This window comes from Typopeltis vanoorti, chromosome 9, assembly GCF_054136105.1.
Source record: "Typopeltis vanoorti isolate ZY-2024b chromosome 9, IOZ_Tvanoo_1.0, whole genome shotgun sequence".
Lineage (NCBI taxonomy): Eukaryota > Metazoa > Arthropoda > Arachnida > Uropygi > Thelyphonidae > Typopeltis > Typopeltis vanoorti.
Genome location: NC_143557.1, coordinates 136,123,766 through 136,142,766, shown reverse-complemented (window position 1 = coordinate 136,142,766; position 19,001 = coordinate 136,123,766). Strand labels below are relative to the sequence as shown.

At 35.8% G+C, this 19,001-nt stretch overlaps 1 protein-coding gene across 3 annotated transcripts in view; it reads right to left on the bottom strand.

Moving 5' to 3' along the window:
- The window catches only part of Piezo (piezo type mechanosensitive ion channel component), a 1,325,935-nt gene extending 1,309,403 nt beyond the window's left edge, over window positions 1–16,532 (bottom strand). For all 3 annotated transcript variants that reach the window (XM_090398322.1, XM_090398324.1, XM_090398323.1), the window contains exon 1: window positions 16,192–16,532. The gene's annotated coding sequence lies outside the window, so the exon portion shown is untranslated. The remainder of the gene's footprint in view (window positions 1–16,191) is intronic.
- Window positions 16,533–19,001: the final 2,469 nt, after the last annotated feature.

Sequence of the window (19,001 nt, the reverse complement as noted above, 5' to 3'; positions counted from 1 at the left end):
GGTAGAAAAGAAATGTGTACACAAATCAATACTGTTTAAATACTCTCATAGTCCTCATAAAAATAAGCTGTCAAAATACCAATAGAGGGATGTAATTAGATATGTATGGCAATCAATATCAGTTGATTTCCTCATGGTTCAAAACACGTCAATTTTTTTAACATGTTTTGTCATGAGCATTTGTACAAAGATAACTCAATGTGGGAAGTAAAACCAACTTTGCCATATGAGTTTTTTCTAAATTTAAATATATATAATTTCACACATCAGAGGTTGCAAAACTAACGCACATTAATGTGCCATATCTTGCATATACTAATAACAAATTAATAACATACTGCAATAGCCAGGAATGCTTAGTTTTGATACACAACACACATACACACCCACTCTGATAATGAATTCAAATCTCCAAATATTCCTCATAAAGAATTTTTTTTTTCCCTTGATGCAGCTCCCACAGATGACTTGAAACCCTACAGCATATGAAAACATTCATCATATATCTGATACAATTCTCTTATCAATTTTCATGCCTCAATTATATTCCCTACTCTCTACATACCAAACTCTGCATTTGTTTTTTTATCTACTATCCCAGCAGCCAGGTCAATTTTAGTAACTATTCTCTCACTAAAACTGTGATGATGAATGTACAAGACAGTTATTCTGAGAGAAGTGATTAGGACAGGCATGAAAGGGAAAAAGGTGAAGGAGCAAAGATTAAAAAATGTGATGAGGTCTGCAAAGAGAGGCAGTGAAAAGTCAGATAGTTTTGATAACATGAAATGATTAAAACTAACAAGCATGTTGACAGGAGGGGAAAAGAGAGAGAGAGGTTATGAAAGAGCTATTGCATGTGAAAAAAAAAAAAAAAAGAAGAGAAGAGTAAAGATTGCAACCAGTTGATACACTTTGACAGAAGTGAATTAAGGCCTGCCTACCCACCCACACAAATAATATTGATATGCTATAGTTTCTGCAACCTCTTATGTCTAGGATTGATATATATATATATATATATATATATATATATATATATATATATATATATATATATAAGGTGTTTCAAATTAAAGCACCCTATTCATAGCAATTTGTAAACAGAACTTCCCCATGATCTGGTTAGTATACCCTCTCACTTGATGGGTACACTAACCAGATCATGGGGAAGAGAGTTTGACAATAAAAAAATTAGTCAAAAAATGACCAATAGGAGTATTGGTGTATTGGGGGTAAAGTTATTCGCCTGGCAGATTTGAAAGACAAAATCACACATCATGTGCAAAACCTTTCAAAAGATCAGTTGCGTTCTGCTGTAGAAAATATTATATGACAATATCTGCTACTGGTCCTGCATAAAGACCAACATATTGAAATTCTTTGCAGCATGTCAGCTTTATGTGATAAAATAATTTTGTATCAATTATTTTATGTGATTTAGAGATCAGCAAATCCACAGACACAAAAGAATACATAGATGAAATGCAATGGTAGATCATTAATTTTTTCCTTCCAATCTGAGGACAGATTGGAAAGAGGAATGAACATGTTGGTAGAAGACAATGATATCTATGGTGCTCCTGAGGAATAATTACCTACAACTGCATACCATAGTGGAGACCAAACATTTGAGCATCTCAAATGCAGTGACATCAGATTTGCCCGCCAGTTTGCAACTAATTGGGCAGTGTAATCAATAGCAGGTCAAGTATGTGGAGTTGTCTGCTAAAATAGTCTATATGTGGAACTACAAAGGCAGTACCATGGTAACAGAAGCAAGTAAAAAACAATGCATGAGAAATTGTCAAGCAATGTTTGAGAAGCAATATTGAAGTGTATTTCCAGAGTTAGGGCAATCGTGTAGGAGTTAATTTTTTTATGATGAAGACCACCTATGAAAGGTTGTAAATCCATAATACATTACATGGACAGATTAAAGATTAAATAATCCTGAAGCACTGCTCCAGAAACCAAGCATGGTACTTTTTAAGGACACAGAAAGCCTGTTATAAGGAAAAAAGTAAACTCAGTCAACGAAACATTAGAGACAGGAGTAATAGGAAGTTGACAGCGACATCCCCTGCACAGAGTAAAACCAAACCAAATGCACACAGTAAATAGGCAGACATCGGGACTTCACAACAGTGTATCACATTCAACAAACGTAGATAATTATTAAAACACTTAAGGAATAGAACAACGTAGTTAAGGATATAAATTAAATTAAACTTTAATAAATATTTTCCGATATTTCGGCAACGTCACATTGCCATTTTCTAAAGGAACTTACAAAAAAGTTACGTGCACGTAGGCACTACAACACAGAAACTGGGAATGAAGAGATGTGTTCTTGGTCGTTGGGCTGAAGGTCTGCAGATGTAGGCCTCCCAAATTTGGGGCAGTCGTATACAATCAAATTTGTTGAGGTTTGGAGAATTTCTCAGGGCTGAGGCTGATTCCATAAAGAGTCTTTCAAATTTGTATTTGCTACGGTGTATCACTGTAGCTTTCTTTCCATCGTATTCTGTGGCGTGTATCCAGAGCATGGTCCGCAAGCCCAGAATGACTGTATTTGTGAAAGTTCCTTTAGAAAATGGCAACGTGACGTTGCCGAAATATCGGAAAATATTTATTAAAGTTTAATTTAATTTATATCCTTAACTACGTTGTTCTATTCCTTAAACGTGGATAAATGTGGCAATCTTAGCGACTTTCATCATGGACATATTATCGGTGCAAGATAGATGGGTTATTCTATCGCCACAAGTGGTAAGAATGCTAGGGTTCTCGAGAGCAACTGTACCATGAATATACTATCAACAAACATACCAGCACTCAGTAAACAAGTGGTGGCAGACAACATGGCATTGATGACTGGGATTAACGTAGACTGTCCCGACTTGTACAGATCAACCACAGGGCAACAGTGGCAGAAATCACATCCAGTTTCGATGTCAGAGGTCCAAGCAGCATCAGCGAGTGAACAGTATGGCATACCCTGCATACCATGGACTACAAACATCTTAATCGTGTACTATTGTTGACAGTTCGTCATTGGGCATTGTATCTTGTCTAGTGTCAGGACCATCAAAACTGAACCTCTGCAGAGTGGACCAGAGGTGTGTGGTCTGATGAATCCCATTATCAGTTGTACCAAGCTTGTACCCACCAATTGTGGATTGGGCATCGACAGCATGAGGCCATGGCCCTGTCATGCCAGGTCAGCTCTGTTCAAGGAGGTGGTGGCTCTGTGATGGTTGGGGAAGTCTTCTTATGTGACACATTAGGTTCCTTAGTGTGTCTGGTGAGATCCTTAAATACTGCAAGCTACCTACCAGAACATGCTGACACATACATACATACTTTCATAGCCTTCGTGCATCCTGCAGGCAATGGTCTGTTTCAGCAGGACAATGCATCACCCCACCGGGCCACAACCATTACCCAGGTATGGCTCAAAGAACATTCATCTGAGATTGGGACCATCCAGTAGTCCCCAAGATCTCCAGATTTAAATCCAATCAAATCCCACTGGGATGTCGTAGAGCAATACATCAGGTCCATGTATCTGGGACTGATGCCTAAGGCACAGTTGTAGACAATGCTGTAACAAGCATGGCTGGAATTACCTCTGGCATCTGGTGAAGTCAATGCCTTGAAGAGTATTCGTGTTAAAGGAGGACCAACATGCTATTAGGTAGGTATCTCTATTATTTTGTCCACTGAGTATAGTCTCACAGGGAATCATTTACCACCTAAAGATTTTCATAAATGTGGACAAGAGTGAAGCGCATTAGATGCAGTACTGTACGGCCACAGATACAAGATCCTTCAACACGTCTACACATGTCAGAAGGAGAATCCATTCCGATAATAGAGTAATCAATCTGTCTTGTGGGATGAGTTGTTTATTATTACACGTTAGAAAATTAACTTTTCTTTTATGAACATCATAGTTTTTAAAGTGGCAACCATTTTGCTTGTATAACAGTTGGAAAATTTTACGTATAAAGCACATCATTTTGTGTGTTGGTGACCAATTCGTACATCAGCTTATTTCTTTTTCTCCTTCAACACGAATTGACTCTTCTTGGCAAGTTGCCAGACTAGGGTCTTGGATCTATGGTCGGACAGTACTTAATGTTACTGAAAATTAGCAAACAAATATTTCACATTTATCTCTTGTATTCCTATCTCTTTGAACTGCTTGTTTGTTCCATGCAAATGTACTGTTAGTTTCAGTATGGAACAAACAAGCAATTCAAAAAGAGACAGAATAACTGAGGAGGTTCACGATGATCAATTAACCAATGACAGTACGACATATATGTTTAATATGATCTGTCTAGAAGGATCATATCTAACAACAGATAACTATTTCTGATTGTTACCTAGGATAAGAATCTTCCTTCAAGACTTTCAGGATAGAAAGGCAATGATTACTTAAATTTAAATTGTGTAACAAGGACTCTGAAAAAACATTCAAATTTAAAAATGCTTCTACATAGAAGGTAAGCATTCAAGGAATGTGTGTAATGATTTACTGTAGGAAGGTTATTTTTAGAATACCAAATGGCAAAGACCAGCAAAAATAGGAGGAGGTTCATGATGAATGGTGGAAAACAAAATATCCTCGAGATGGTTGAAATAATAATTAGTTAAGGCGAGGGATACCCATGGCTGTATTCTCAAATTTGGCACCATTCTGGAAATTATGTAGACTTTGTGGCCTGTGTTTGACAGAAATTATTTGTATAACGTTGATGGACTACATCTAAAAGGTGTTAGATGTCTAGAAAAAGATTTGTTCACCAAGCATGCTAAAGCACACATCATTCAGGAAAACTTAATTAGGGTGGATGCAGGTGAATGTGTGTGAAGGCACTCATGAGGTAAGCGAGTATGAGAATGACCAACAAGAGTGGAATCTAGTCCCTCATTCAAGCAAAAAGACTGAATAAGGTAGTCAATTCAGGAAGTAAAGGTGGCTGGGAGCCTAATACAATACTACAGTTTCCATATAATAATGCCAGAAGTATCAGGAACGAGAGGAAGGAGCTTGGGGCTTTGGTTAGTGCAGCCTTACCAAAAGTTATAGCCATTAGTTAGACTTGGCCAATAGCAGATGATGTAATTACAGGAATAGAATCTGAATGGTTTAGTATTTTCAAGGAAGACAGGATGAAGGGAAGGTACTGCTGAAGACAGCAGATGAATTGCAGCCAAAAAGAACAGAAGATAGACAGGAAGGTAGTTGCTCATTTGAAGTAGTCTTGTGTGAGATCAAGGTCAATAAGGCAAAACATACAGCTGGTTGCTGCTATAGGCCAGGAGATTCTAGGAATGATCTGGAAGACATGCATCAGTAAATTAGTACTATGAGTGCAGGTAGTGATTATTACGGGCAGGGAAAGGGAACTTCAACTATGGATATATATAATAGAAAGAGATCACGTGGCAGGAAGGAAAGGGAATTTATACACCTACTGAGAGATAATTACTTGAGGCAGCATGTGATTGAGGAGAATTGAGGTGCAAGAGTTTTGAACTGGTCATAGGATCAGAAGAGCTATCCATAACTAAGGTGGCCACATTGCCTCCGATTGGAGAAAGTGACATTGCAGCTTGACTTGGAAGATTGTAAAAAATGAGAACTACTCTGTCAAGAAGGGATAGTATATGTGGAACTACAGTCAAGTGATTATGAAAAGCTTAGCAGGATGCTCAAAGGTGTGACATGATATAAAATCCTGCAAGAGAAAGATGTTAGTAGTGTATGGGAGATGGTTAAGTGGTGTCTAGAGGAAGCTATATTAAATTGTATACCTAAGGTAAGGAGGGTTTAATCAGGCAGGAGTTATATGGATGAGTAATATCATTAAGCACAAGCTTCAGAAAAAGAATATGCTGTGGAGGATATATAAGAAGAAAGATGACCAGCAAATTCATGAACAGTTCAAGGATGGCAAGAAAGTTGACCAGTATAGGAAGGAAGACAAAATCAAATTACAAGGAGAAACTAGCCAAGCAGGCCAAAGGAAATCTCAAATAGTTCTTTCGTTATGTGGCAAGTAAGAGAAAGAAAAACTTTAATGAGTGCTGATAGTCACAAGGTGAAAGAAGCAGATAAAATAGTTGGTTTACTGAGTGACCACATGCGACAGAGACGTGCGTGAACAGAGGTGGATGAATTGGAGAGTCTTAGGATATTGCAGAATCTCAATGTACAGCTGTGGAATTAGATGGTATATATTATTATAATTATTTGACACCTCCAGGGAGAAGACTCATCGAGGGAGAGTGGGCCAACAGCATCAAACGATTGACTCCTTCCAACTACTAACCACGCTCAAACTTGCTTAACTTTTTACGCGAGTCATTAATAGCAGAGGCTCTGGGAATTTGCAAGGAAACTGGCAATGCCTCTGACGAGGCTCTTTAAATTTAAGTCTTAGCTCTGGTAGAATTCCAAGGGAGGAAAGAAAGCAAAATAATTCTCTGGATAAGAATAAGTGGCAACATGGCTTTGTGAAGGGTTGGCCATGCCTTAGTAATTTACTAACTTTTTATAATAAAGTGACCATTGAGTTGGATAAAGGAAATGGCTACATACAGGAAATAGATGAAGCTAGAAATTTAGAGGTGGTTCTAGACAGAGAGTTAAAGTTTAGAGGCCCTAATGCTAAGGATGTTGAGGTAGCTCATAAGATTACTTGGCTATTGAACACACTAACAAGTAGAGATAAGGAAGTTGTCATTCCTCTTTATACGGCCTTATACATTCACATGGATTACTATATTCAGCTCTGATCTCCTGGGTTTCTTGGGGGTGAGGAAGAGGATTCAGAAGTGAGCAACCAAGATGGTAACTGATCTGTAGAATGTTTCCTATGAGGATAGATTGAGAGGTGAGTGAGTGAGCGAGAGAGAGCTGCAGAGTTGGTTGATTGGCAAAAAAGAGAGAGCATGATAGAAATATTTAAGTTTATTCAAGGGTTTTATAGGATTGGTGCAGGGAAATGTTTCAGCACTTGGTTAGAGTAGGCATAACAAGAAGTCGCTCCCTGGAAGTTGAGTAAAAGGGTAGTTAGTAGAGGTGTGAGGACCAAATTTTTCACTTGGCGAGTTATGAATGAATGGAATGGACTGCCAGAGTCAGAGTTGTTACTACTTTGTCTGTTAATAGGTTATAGGTTCAAGGGGATGTATTATCGATTGGGAAGTTTGGGTCTCCCATGATAAGTTTTCGAACTCTACGAAGGTGCCCATACAATTATAATAATAATAAAAATCAGCTAGTGACCACATATGTGACAGAGACTTGTGCGGGAACAGAGGTGGATGAATTAGAGATTCTTAGGATATTGCAGAATAACGTCTTTTTATTCCCGTATTGGGAGTAGGTGAGGCTGTTTTAGCCCTATCTAACTTTTGGAGACTGAGTGGGCAGCTCAATCTCCACTGATACCCAATCAGAGATAGTTGGCCCAAGGCTATCGCTAATTAAGTTGTACGCAGTGAAGAGAGGGCTCAACAAGTGCAGCAGTGTCGTGGTCCCTAACACAATATATTTAATGTTTGAAATAATCTGGGTTCTACGGTCAATTTTCTTGAGTTTACGGTATGAAAAAACCATGAGTTTCCAGGAGAATAAACCTGCTTGCCCATGTCAAAGATCACTAACTCAGGAACCGGCCAAAAAAAAAGGCTTAGAAAAATTTCCTCTAGTCGCCGACTAGATTCGAAAGCAAGTCTTCCTTTGTGCGGTCAAGTGCAGAGTTTAGCAGAAGTGTGATTGGAAGAATTTATTTTTCGTATGTTTTCAAAAACTAACAGCAAGTGTCGTTATTAATAATAGTTCATAATTGTGTGAACAACTTAAAAACAACTGGATTCAATGATCTTTGACTGATGAGGTTTCATCTTTTTTGAAACTTGCAGAATACTTGACCTAAGCAGCAAAGAGGAATAAATATTATAATAAAAATATTATCATTAAGAATAGGCTAACTCAAATAAAACTTATTGGTGAAACTAAGAGTAGGCTAACTCAAATGAAACTTATTTATTACAGATATAGATTACATTATTTTACTATAACAGGGCTAGAGTAGGTGAGTTTCAATATCTGTAAATTATTAAGTTAAGCTTTATTAACAAAAGAAGGTGTATACAAACACAAAACAAGAGAAATTTATGATAGAATAATCTGAAAAATAATACAAAAGTCAAGTTCAATTGACAGTAGAAGCACATTTTGTTATCTTTTTTTATATGACTCAATAACTTATGATCTTGATAACACTTCTGAACAGATGCTTTATTGCACTTGTCATTCAGACAGACTACTCAAATCATCACTGGATAGCAAAAGGAAATAAAAAATAATTGAAAAACAACCGAGTAACTGAGTATTAAGAGAAACATGATTGTGTTTAGTTTCTATATTTATTTAGAAATGAAACAAATTTATTTAATTTACATTTCTTTAGTTGATAAGTTATATCAATCAACTAAATAAAATTTACAAAACTGTTAAATTTATATCAGAAAATGAAGAAATATCCTCAGAATAGAAAGAATCCCTAATCCTAGCAGAATATATTAATAAGAAATGAAAAATGTCCCCTCTCAGCAACTCTTTTTAATATCTACTTAAATGAAATAATAATAAAATAGAATAAAAATTTACATCAAGGAATTAAACTTTCACCTACAGTTAACTTAAACACTCTCCTCTTTGCAGACGACCAAATAATAATTACAAATTCTGAAGATAACTTACAGAAAGCTATTTTAAATCTAAATGAGATATCCAAAGATTATGGTATGATAATATCAACGGAAAAATCAAAACCTATGGCCTTTAAAGGACAAGATCCAGCAAGAACTAAAATAGTAATAGATAACAAGATCTTAGAACAGGTGAATTCATTTAACTACCCAGGATGTATGATCACATATGAAAATGAAAAAGATATAAACGTAAAAATTGCAAAATATTTAAAAATAACAGGTGTAATTAACTCTATATTTAAACCAAACCTAGTTCAAAAACAAACCAGGCTAAAAGTATACAATACATTAGCCTTACCGGTCTTAATGTATAGAAGCGAAATCTGGACAATAAAACAAAAAGACAAACAAAGATTAACAACAGCAGAAATGAAGTTTATGAGAAAAACTGCAAAGTATACCCTATTTGATCACAAAAGAAACGAAGATATTATGAAAGAATTAAACCAAGAACCAGTAATAGAAAAAATTAAAAAATATAAACATAAATGGACAGAACACATTCAAAGAATGTAAACAGAAAGATTACCAAAACAAGCCTTAAAGTACAAGAAAAAGAAAACCAGGACGTCCTCTTAAACGATTCAACGATGACATCTAAGGCCGGAACAGGCCATGCTAGGCCTAAATCCTTGATACGTATGATGATGATGATGATGATGAAAAATTTCATCAGTTTAGGAAAAACTTTATGCGACCTGCTTCCTTTTCAATAGCCATGTGACCTACGTAGATGTCACCAGATGGTGGTGGTGTCATTTCATTTATAATTTTATTTATTTTATTTTTTTGGCCAAAGTTGCTTTGGGTTGTTATTTTTTTAAGGTTTAGTTATGGTTATTTTTTTAGTAGTGTTTCTTGAAGTGAGTGTTGTAATATTGCTAATGTTCTTGTTTGTTGCTACAGTATGCTTATTTTTATGAGCTTTTCTTTTTTCTACATTTTGTGTGTTTTATTAGAAATTATAGGTTTATTTAATTATTAATTTATCATGGGAAGAGAGTGTGTTCCAAATACTGAGTACTCTGGATATCAGTAAAGCTGTGAGACTGGATGGTATTTCACCTAGAGTTTTGACAGAATATGCTAAAGAACTGACAGCTCCTTTGACCTGGCTTTTCAATAAAAGTTTGGCTATGGGAAAGGTGCCCAGGGAATGGAAAGAAGGTAAGATAGTGTCGTTGCATAAGGTTGGTAGCAGACTGGAAATGTCTAATTATAGGCCAGTTTGTGTCATCAGTAGTTGTTAAGATCTTGGAGAACTTAGTGAGGAACCATATACAGCATTGAGTAGATGAGGGTAATATTCTCTGTGAGAGTCAACATGGATTTGTTAAGGGGTGCTCTTGTTTTAGTAATATGCTAGTCTTTTATAATAAAGTCACAACAGCAGTAGATGAGGGAAAGGCATATACTGCCATTTTCTAGGATTTTGCAAAGGCATTCGACAGGGTGCCACATGATAAGCTGATATTTAAGTTGTAGCACATGGGCTTGGATGTCAGGTTGGTCAACTGGATTCAGGATTGGCTGTCTGATAGGTATCAGAGAGACCTATCGGACAGTCACAGGGACCAGTACTGGGACCTATATTGTTTAACCTTTATATAAGTGACATTGTCAGTGGATTGCAGGGAGATATTCAGTTCTTTGCAGATGATGTGAAGCTGGGAAAGGTTATTAGTAATAGCGTAGATGTGGTAGCCCTGCAAGAGGATTTGAATAAGCTAGATAGATGGGCAAACGAATGGGGTGTCGGTTTAATGCAGCAAAATGTAAGGTCTTGAGGTTTGGGACACTTCATACTCTATTGCAGGGTTTCCCAAACTTTTTCTATGATGAAACACTTCACAAATCCTGAAATTTTCACAGAACACCTTGGTTATTTTATAATGTATTAATTAATAATTAATTGTTAATATAGCTGATTTTTATTATTAATTAATAATTGATCATTAATTCTAATAAATAATAATTAAACATCGATTAAACATAAACATTAAATTAGTTTGTTCTGATTTTCATTGACATATCCCATTCTGGTCTGCGCAGTTAGCCTACTGGCTTTGCGCTTCGCAACCATATGCCTGGGGAAGGAGTGTCCTAGGTTCGATTCCCGTTGACAACATGAAGAGCTTAAGGATCTTCCTCAGCCATAGCCAAGTTAGCTGGTCTTGGGCGTGGACAGCAGGGTTTTTTCCGCCAGTTTATCTGGGGTTTTTCATCCCACAAGGAAGCAAATCGGACCCATGAACACACACAGTCTACAGTCATAAAAAATACAGCAAGGAAGGCAATGGGAAATTGCTTCATTATCTCCCTAGTAATCAGCTGCAACCCCTCTCTAAGAGAGGAAGCCACAGGATCAGATCAGATCCCATTCTGATCACGAAAAATTTATAATATTATTATAAGTACTTGCGAGTGAATGCAGACTTTTTCTCCTGTGTGCTGGTAGTTTTCCCCTCCTTTTGTACATCCAGGAGATCGCTTTGTAGTCTGGTGGTGGATGACTCACTATTTGTTCCATCACAAACACCTTCAATAAGTGATTTCTTAACACCAAAATTAAACAAGGTGCCTTGTCTCTTATTCATATTAGAATTTAAATCTGTATTCCTATTACTTTTAAAAAAAATCATGGCACTCCTGTTTCAGAACAAGCACTTACACACTGTAATACGAACTTGCGAAGAAAGTAATCAGTATTAATAGATTTTAGAACCGGATACAGACTACCTTGTTCTTCAGTGTTAGTGGAAAAAGTTTCTTTATATTTCCTTGTTTCACTAACATTTGCAACAGATGTTATTTCTTTCAGTTTAGAGAACAGAGGATATGCCACGCATTGTTGTAATCGGCTTTCCCTTTCCCGAATGCTGAAAGGTTTCGATGTGTGAAAAGTAACGATAATTCATGAATACTTCCACATTTAAAAACACATGGCTTGGTCACTGACATTTGCTACACAGATGTCATTTCCTTCAGTTTTGAGAACAGAGGATATGCTGCCCATTGTTGTAATCCGCTTGCAGGCAATTTTTATGAACGGTCATAAACAGTGGTATTCCCTTTCCCAAATGTTGAAAAGTTTCGATGTGTGAAAATTAACAATACACAGATGTTATTAAGCATTCTGGGTCTGAGCTTTTTGACATATTCATGAACATTATTCTCCTCAGAATATTTCACTATAAAATATTTATTCATGAAAAATGCTTAGAAAACTAAAATGACAAATTCCAGGAGAACTTCTCGCGGAACACTTATTCACCTTCCGCAGAACACTAGTGTTCTCTGGAATGCAGTTTGTGAAACCCTGCTCTACTGGAAGAGTTGTACTGAAGGAAGTAGGGGAGATGAGATCTAGGGTTCATGATTGTTAGAAACCAAAATTTCAGGGGACATATTGCAAAGGTGGTGAAGGTAACCCACAGGATTGCTGCAATACTGAGGACGCTGACCTGCAGAGATAAAAGAGTTATCATTCCGTTGTATAAGACCCTGATCAGACAACACTTAGACTATTGTTCTCAGATTTGGTCCCCAGGATTTGAAGGGGATAAATTAACTGTGGAAAGGGTTTCAGTTACAGAATGGATAACAAAGATGGTTTCAGGATTGTACAATGTTAGTTATGAGGATCAGCTGAGGGGGAATGTGGACTGCAGAGTTTGGTTGATAGAAGAAGGAGAGGTGATATGATTGACTTTTAAACTGTTGTGAGGTGGTTACAGGGTTGACACTGAAAAGTTCTTTCGCTTGGTTGAACAGCAGGAACAAGTGATGACAAGGGGCCATCCCTGGAAGTTACGAAAGGAAGCTGTGAGCAAGAGGGCAAGGAGTGGTTTCTTTACGTGGAAGGCGGTTGAACCGTGGAATGTATTGCCTGATAGAGTGGTGAGAGCGAGAACGGTCAATGAGTTTAAGGAGTGGTATGATAGACTTTGTGTTTCTTAGGAGGGACCTCCCGCGAGGAGTCTTTTGACTCCATGGAGGCCTGAATAATAATATCAGAATGATACAAGAAAGACACTTGGAAATGAGAAACATATTTATCTGTGTATTACAGATCATAATAAAACATCTTTGCCATATAAGAAAATAATAGGAAGAATAATTAAGAAAAGAAGAGCCAAGAATGACATAAGACAGATTTTCTATATATGAGTGCAAAAAGTAAATGTAAACACTGAAATGTCAGGAACTTCTCAAATACAAAAAAGGTGTTAGACAAGGTTGTATACTTTCTCCTTTTCTACAGTGCAGAATCCTGAAAGCATAGAAACACTAAACAAAGTAAAAATAGGAGAAAGGAAAATAAATAATGTTTGTTATGCAGATGATAATGCATTATCTGATGAGATAACAATAGGATTGAGAAAATTAATATATCAATCTTCAGAGTAAAACTTATGCCCTTACATTAAGTTTTAGAAAAACTAAAGGCATATTAGGAAGCAGAGAAAAATATATCTGAAGTTAAAATCAATGAAGAAACCACAATTATACATATCGAATGTTTAACTAGTTTAGCATTTAATTACAGAGAGAAAATGCAAAAAAGAGTAAGAGATACATAGAAATTGCAAAATCACTGCAACAGATTGAAAATTATTAATATTAAAAAAAATAGATTAAGAATGATTAAATGCATTATCCAGTCTACTTTTTTTCAGTGGAGCAGAAACATGGACAATATAAACAATGAAGATATTAAAAAGGACTGAAGCTTTCCAAATGTGAGTCTAAAAAAAGCACTAAAGATCTTGTGGATCCAAAATAAGAGAAATTAAGTTTTGAAAATGGATACTAAACTGGAAGTAATAAACATACAAAAAGAAAAATATCAATATATGGGTCATATTGTGAGATAACAATCTTCAAATAATTTATTAGAGGAAAGGAAAGGGGGGGGGGGGATTCAACATATGTTTAAAAACAAAGGATTTAAAAGAGAAAGAAAGCAATGAAGGACTCAAGATAGAAATGATCAACAGGCTATGGGTTGAGAGAATCATTAGCATCCCACTGTAAGCATGGATGTTTGTGATTCTCTTTATATGGAAGACAAGCTTCACTGCCTAGTGTGAGACCTGCCTCACTTATTGGAGGCTTTAAGTGGCTTGCAAAAATTTCATCTTTGGTCTCTAGAGCAGGGTTTCTAGACTATGTAAAGAATAAATAAATTAAAGAGTATGAAAAAAATACATAAAATTAATAAAAATATAAAAAATACTTTGCCTACTAATAAGTTTACAATATTTTGTGGGTGTGAGTCACATAAAAAACCTAATTGCACCCATCCTATATATCTTTCTAGATGATAAGCAAGCCTTGTTGATCAAGGCCTGCTTATCATCAGTGGAATCTACACTGACAACTGTTTATTAATTCAGAAGCTTCAAGTGGGAATGTGTTGATCATTAATGATTTTCTCTATTCCTTTAGAAAGAAATTAAGTGAGTAAATTGTGAGAGTAATTTGATAGCAAAAATGTATCACCCTTCTTAGAATTGAAGATTGATTAATTTCCAGGCCACTGGATAAATACCAGTGAAAAAAGTGAAGCAACAGAGTACAACAGCTGTCTACTCTGGAGGACAAACCATCAGAACCTGGAATCTTCCACCTCAACTATATTTGCTTTTCCCTCCCCTTGTCTCCCCTATCCTCAAAGAAAATGCATATCTTTTTGGAATTACTTAATTTTTTTTTTAATGAAACATTGGATTAGTTATTCCTATTTTTTAAGTATTCCTATTTCATAAATAATATTAGTAGTCTTCCTCTTTTTAGAAAGCATACATGGTTTTCATGGCACAATTGGAAAAACAAGCAGGACGTTGCATCCTTTGATTGGAAAAGATGAGTTCAGGTCTCGTTATGATGAGAGGTATCTTTTATATGGCCTCTTTCATTTGAACATGAGTAGCCAATTTCATATGGAGGTAGCAGGGTATTTTCTCCTGGAAACTTGGTTTTTTTATTATTATGTAACACCTCCAGGGAGTCCCAAGACTCATTGAGAGAAGGCACCTGCTGTACAACTCTCAACCTCCACCACTCAAATCCACCAACTACAGCAAAACACATCTACACCAACGCCATCTACTGCCCACCACTACCACTAGTATTTTCACAGACAATCACAAACATCCATGCCTACGGTAGGATTTGAACCCCCAGCCTTTTGGCAGGAGAGCGGGTATGCTAACCACTTGTCCAACCAGGCCAGCCTTTCATCCCACATACAGACATAATGAGAACACACACAATTTACAGACAAAAAAATGCTGATGCTGATGTATGTAAGTGTTGTGTCATTGTGGTAGTAGTAATTGGAGAATTAAGTAGAAGACATGGTGAATTGTGTACAGTGGAGTAGAATGCCCTCTTTCACTGAGTCCTTGGAGTCACATAATAATAATATTCTAACAAGTATTGGAAATCTGCTCTTCTGGATATGGTCCTGTATTGCTTTATGCCCAAATAAGCACGAATAATCCCTTTTCTAGTATATGAATAATTTAATAATTCTTTTTCTAGTATACGAATTTCTTCATAGTAATATTCATCATTGTTGTTCATGAAGATAAAATGGTTGCAAAATAAATAATAATAACTGTTTATACGGAAGAAAATTATGTGGGTCTAAAATGCGAATAGTATTTCCTTGTCACTATTTGTTTTTTAAAAGATATTTCTTTATGAATTCAGTACAGCAATAAAGTAAACAAATGTTAATAATTTCTTTAGATTTATGGTTGTAACGCGTGTAATTTTATAATGCACAACGAAAATCACTAACATATATATTTCGGCAATGAAGTTCCTTACAGCGCATAACTTTACAGATAAGAAGTATTAATCATTACGTAAATTCTAATGGCAGTTGATTTTTTTCTTAATCTTATAAAACGTTCCTTTTACTACTCATTGACCAGGAAAGAAGCTTCTATAAAACTTGTAGGATTGATTTTTAAAAAATTATTTCGAAAGCATGAAACTGGCTTACTTATTTTTTATGGACATGCAATTCAAGGTTAAAAAAAAAAGAACGAAAATGTGTCAGTATTTTTTCTAACTGCATTTATACCTTTTTATTATTTTTTTTTAACTCATTGCCTTTCCATATCATTTTAAGAAAGATAGAAACTAACTTCCTGACTTTCTAATTGCATTTTTACTAATTCCGCATGTTGGAATAAATCTTCTAGAAGCTTCTCAATAAGTAGTAAATAATATCCAAATGAAAATCCAGATTTGCCTTAAAGTGCAATACAAATATCTCAACAGATTTTAATGACCTCACTATGATTATAAATAATATAAGTGGCATTACATGGGAGGGGCTATATAAATGCCTACAAAAAATTGCGTAAAACTTACCGTGTTGTCTCAGTTACAGGAACAGCTGAAAACATGTTTCATGCTTGCAAGTTCTTACGCTACAAACTTTCATGACATGTGTCTCTCCGTGGATGTTGAAGTTACACTGGAAGACATCGAGTTCTTTAGCATGTAAATATTTTCTTAAACCAATAAGACACCCAATGCAGAAAGGATTTTTATATTTTATGTGTAAACTTCATTTAAAAACAAAAATTGCATTTTCTCGATTATCCATAGTATGTAATAATAATAATGGGCGTTCCAGTTAAATGTCTGTCTATTTTGATTTTTATCAAAACATAAACACAACCACACACACACTTCAGCGAATAACCAAACGTCGGTACTAGAGCCGATTTGCACGTACTTAGAATGTCTTGCGTATGACGGCAACTCACAGATTTTATTTTTAATTCGCTTTAAAAAAATTACGCCACCTATATTTGCAGGGTTATATATGAACACATATCGCATTAATTAATCACACGGCTAATTGATTTTCAATTTAAGTGCTGAATTTTATAAAAGTATAATACAGATAATAAAGAGTATACTACAAATATATGCTGAAGTTACACTGCCCCATTGCACCCACCTCCAGTCATTCAGATGAAGAAATTACAATTTCTATGAAGATTCATTTTAACTGAATTATGGAGACTACAACCGGGTTAAGAAAAATTACTTTAATTTCCCGACGTTTCGCTTCCTATCAAGGTTATCATCTGGAGTATACACACACACACACACATATATATATATATATATATATATATATATATATATATATATATATATATATATATATATATAAGCTAACGCCTTTTTATTCCCGTATATACGGGAGTAGGCGAGGCCATTTAGCCCTATCTAACTTTTGGAGACTGAGTGGGCAGTTCAATCACCACTGGTACCCAATCAGAGACAGATGGCCCAAGGCTATCACTAATTAAGCGGTACGCAGTGAAGAGAGACGGCTCAAATGTGCCGCCATCTCGTGGTCCCTAACCCTAACACAATATATTTTAATGTCTGAAATAATGTGGGTTCTACGGTCGATTTTCTTGAGTTTACAGGACGAAAAACCCGAGTTTCCGGGAGGAAAAACCTGCTTGTCCGTGCCAGAGATCGACTAACTCGGGAACCGGTCGAAAAAAGGCTTAGAAAAATTTCCTCTAGTCGCCGACTAGACTCGAAACCAAGACTTCCTTCGTGCGGCCTAGCGCGATGGTGTGCAAACGCCACATCCACTGAGCTACACTATTCTTCCTAAGAGCTAACTATAAACAGGACTGTAGATAATCAAAAATCTTAAATCTAATATAACAACATCATGCTAAAAATAAGATATCATTGTTACTGTAAAAAAAACTATCAATATGAAAGAAATTTCACCCGTGTTATCTTAAATAGAATTTAGCTTTCATGTAGTCTCTAAATATTTAATTAATGTTTAATTTTATCTGTATCTTTTTTTTTTCCAATAGAAGTCATGCCAGTAGAATAAATGGTGATCAAATCATTGTTTCTTTAGTCTACTGTGTGAAATGTAACTCAGCTTGTCCTTGTATATTTGAATATACTCCAGATGATGATCTTATATGAAAGACAAAAAGTCAGAAAATTTAAAATAGTTATTTATAACATGGTGGCCAAGTCCATAATTTCCAAAATGAATGCTGATCACTGTGCAACACTAAAAGAAAGGATTCCAAAATGAATGAAAGTTATTCTACTAGCTTGACCTCTACTAAAAAAAATCAAAATTATATTCTGTTTATAACATCATCACAGAACAAATTCATATAAATAGTTTTAATACAGCAAAAGTGGTGATCTAATCCATAATTTAACAAGACTGTTATATTAGAGTTATGATCCTGAATTGCTTACAGTCCTAATTATAATTAACTCTTAGACCAAAAGATTAATTGTGTATCTTCAAAACCCTGTTTTGATGTGTTAATGACACCTAAGCATATTCTTGGGATTTTTAGACCATTATTATTGTTAAGATTAGGGTAGATTGCAGGTGTCCCCACACAGGGACACCTGTAACCACCATCGGTTGCTTCCCCTGGTGGCGGATCGGGGAATGCTCGTCATAGTTTACTGTGAAGGGTAGGAGAGAAATAAAATACCTCCTGCGGACCATCAGGATAGCACTTCTCTCATTGGCCGATCTGGGGGTCTCGAAGGTGGCAGCCCCACCACCAGACTCAGGTGATGAAGGTTAATCTCCTACACACACCTTAAATTTTTATACATTAATAGAAATAACAAAGTGATAGCCGAACTCTCTAAATGGCTAACGGCAAAGCGAGGAAAAAAGTACATGGGATATGGAACATGGAATATTAAAGGTCTACATGGAAAAGAAAACAAATTAATAGATGAATTTAAAAAATCGAGGTTGGATCTGCTAGCAGTCACAGAAACAAAAAAGCAAGGACAAAGTTGCCAGAAAATGAAACATGGATATATCATCATCATCATCATCATCATCATCAAATTTCTGCCATGTACCCTCAAGGGGTGTACAGGATATGACAGTACTACATGAAAAAATTACATCATTACTAACTTCCTATCTACAATTTTCCTCCAAATCAGTCTGTTACTTGTCAAGACTCCAACATTATCAGATCTTATATTTCTGTCGTCTAAGGCACTTTGTACCGTATCAATCCACCTATATCTTGGTCTTCCTCTGGGTCGTTTTCCTGCCAACCTGGCAGAGAACACTTGTTTTGCTAATCTTTCCTCTCCCATTCTATTTAAGTGACCATACCATCTGAGATTAGTTC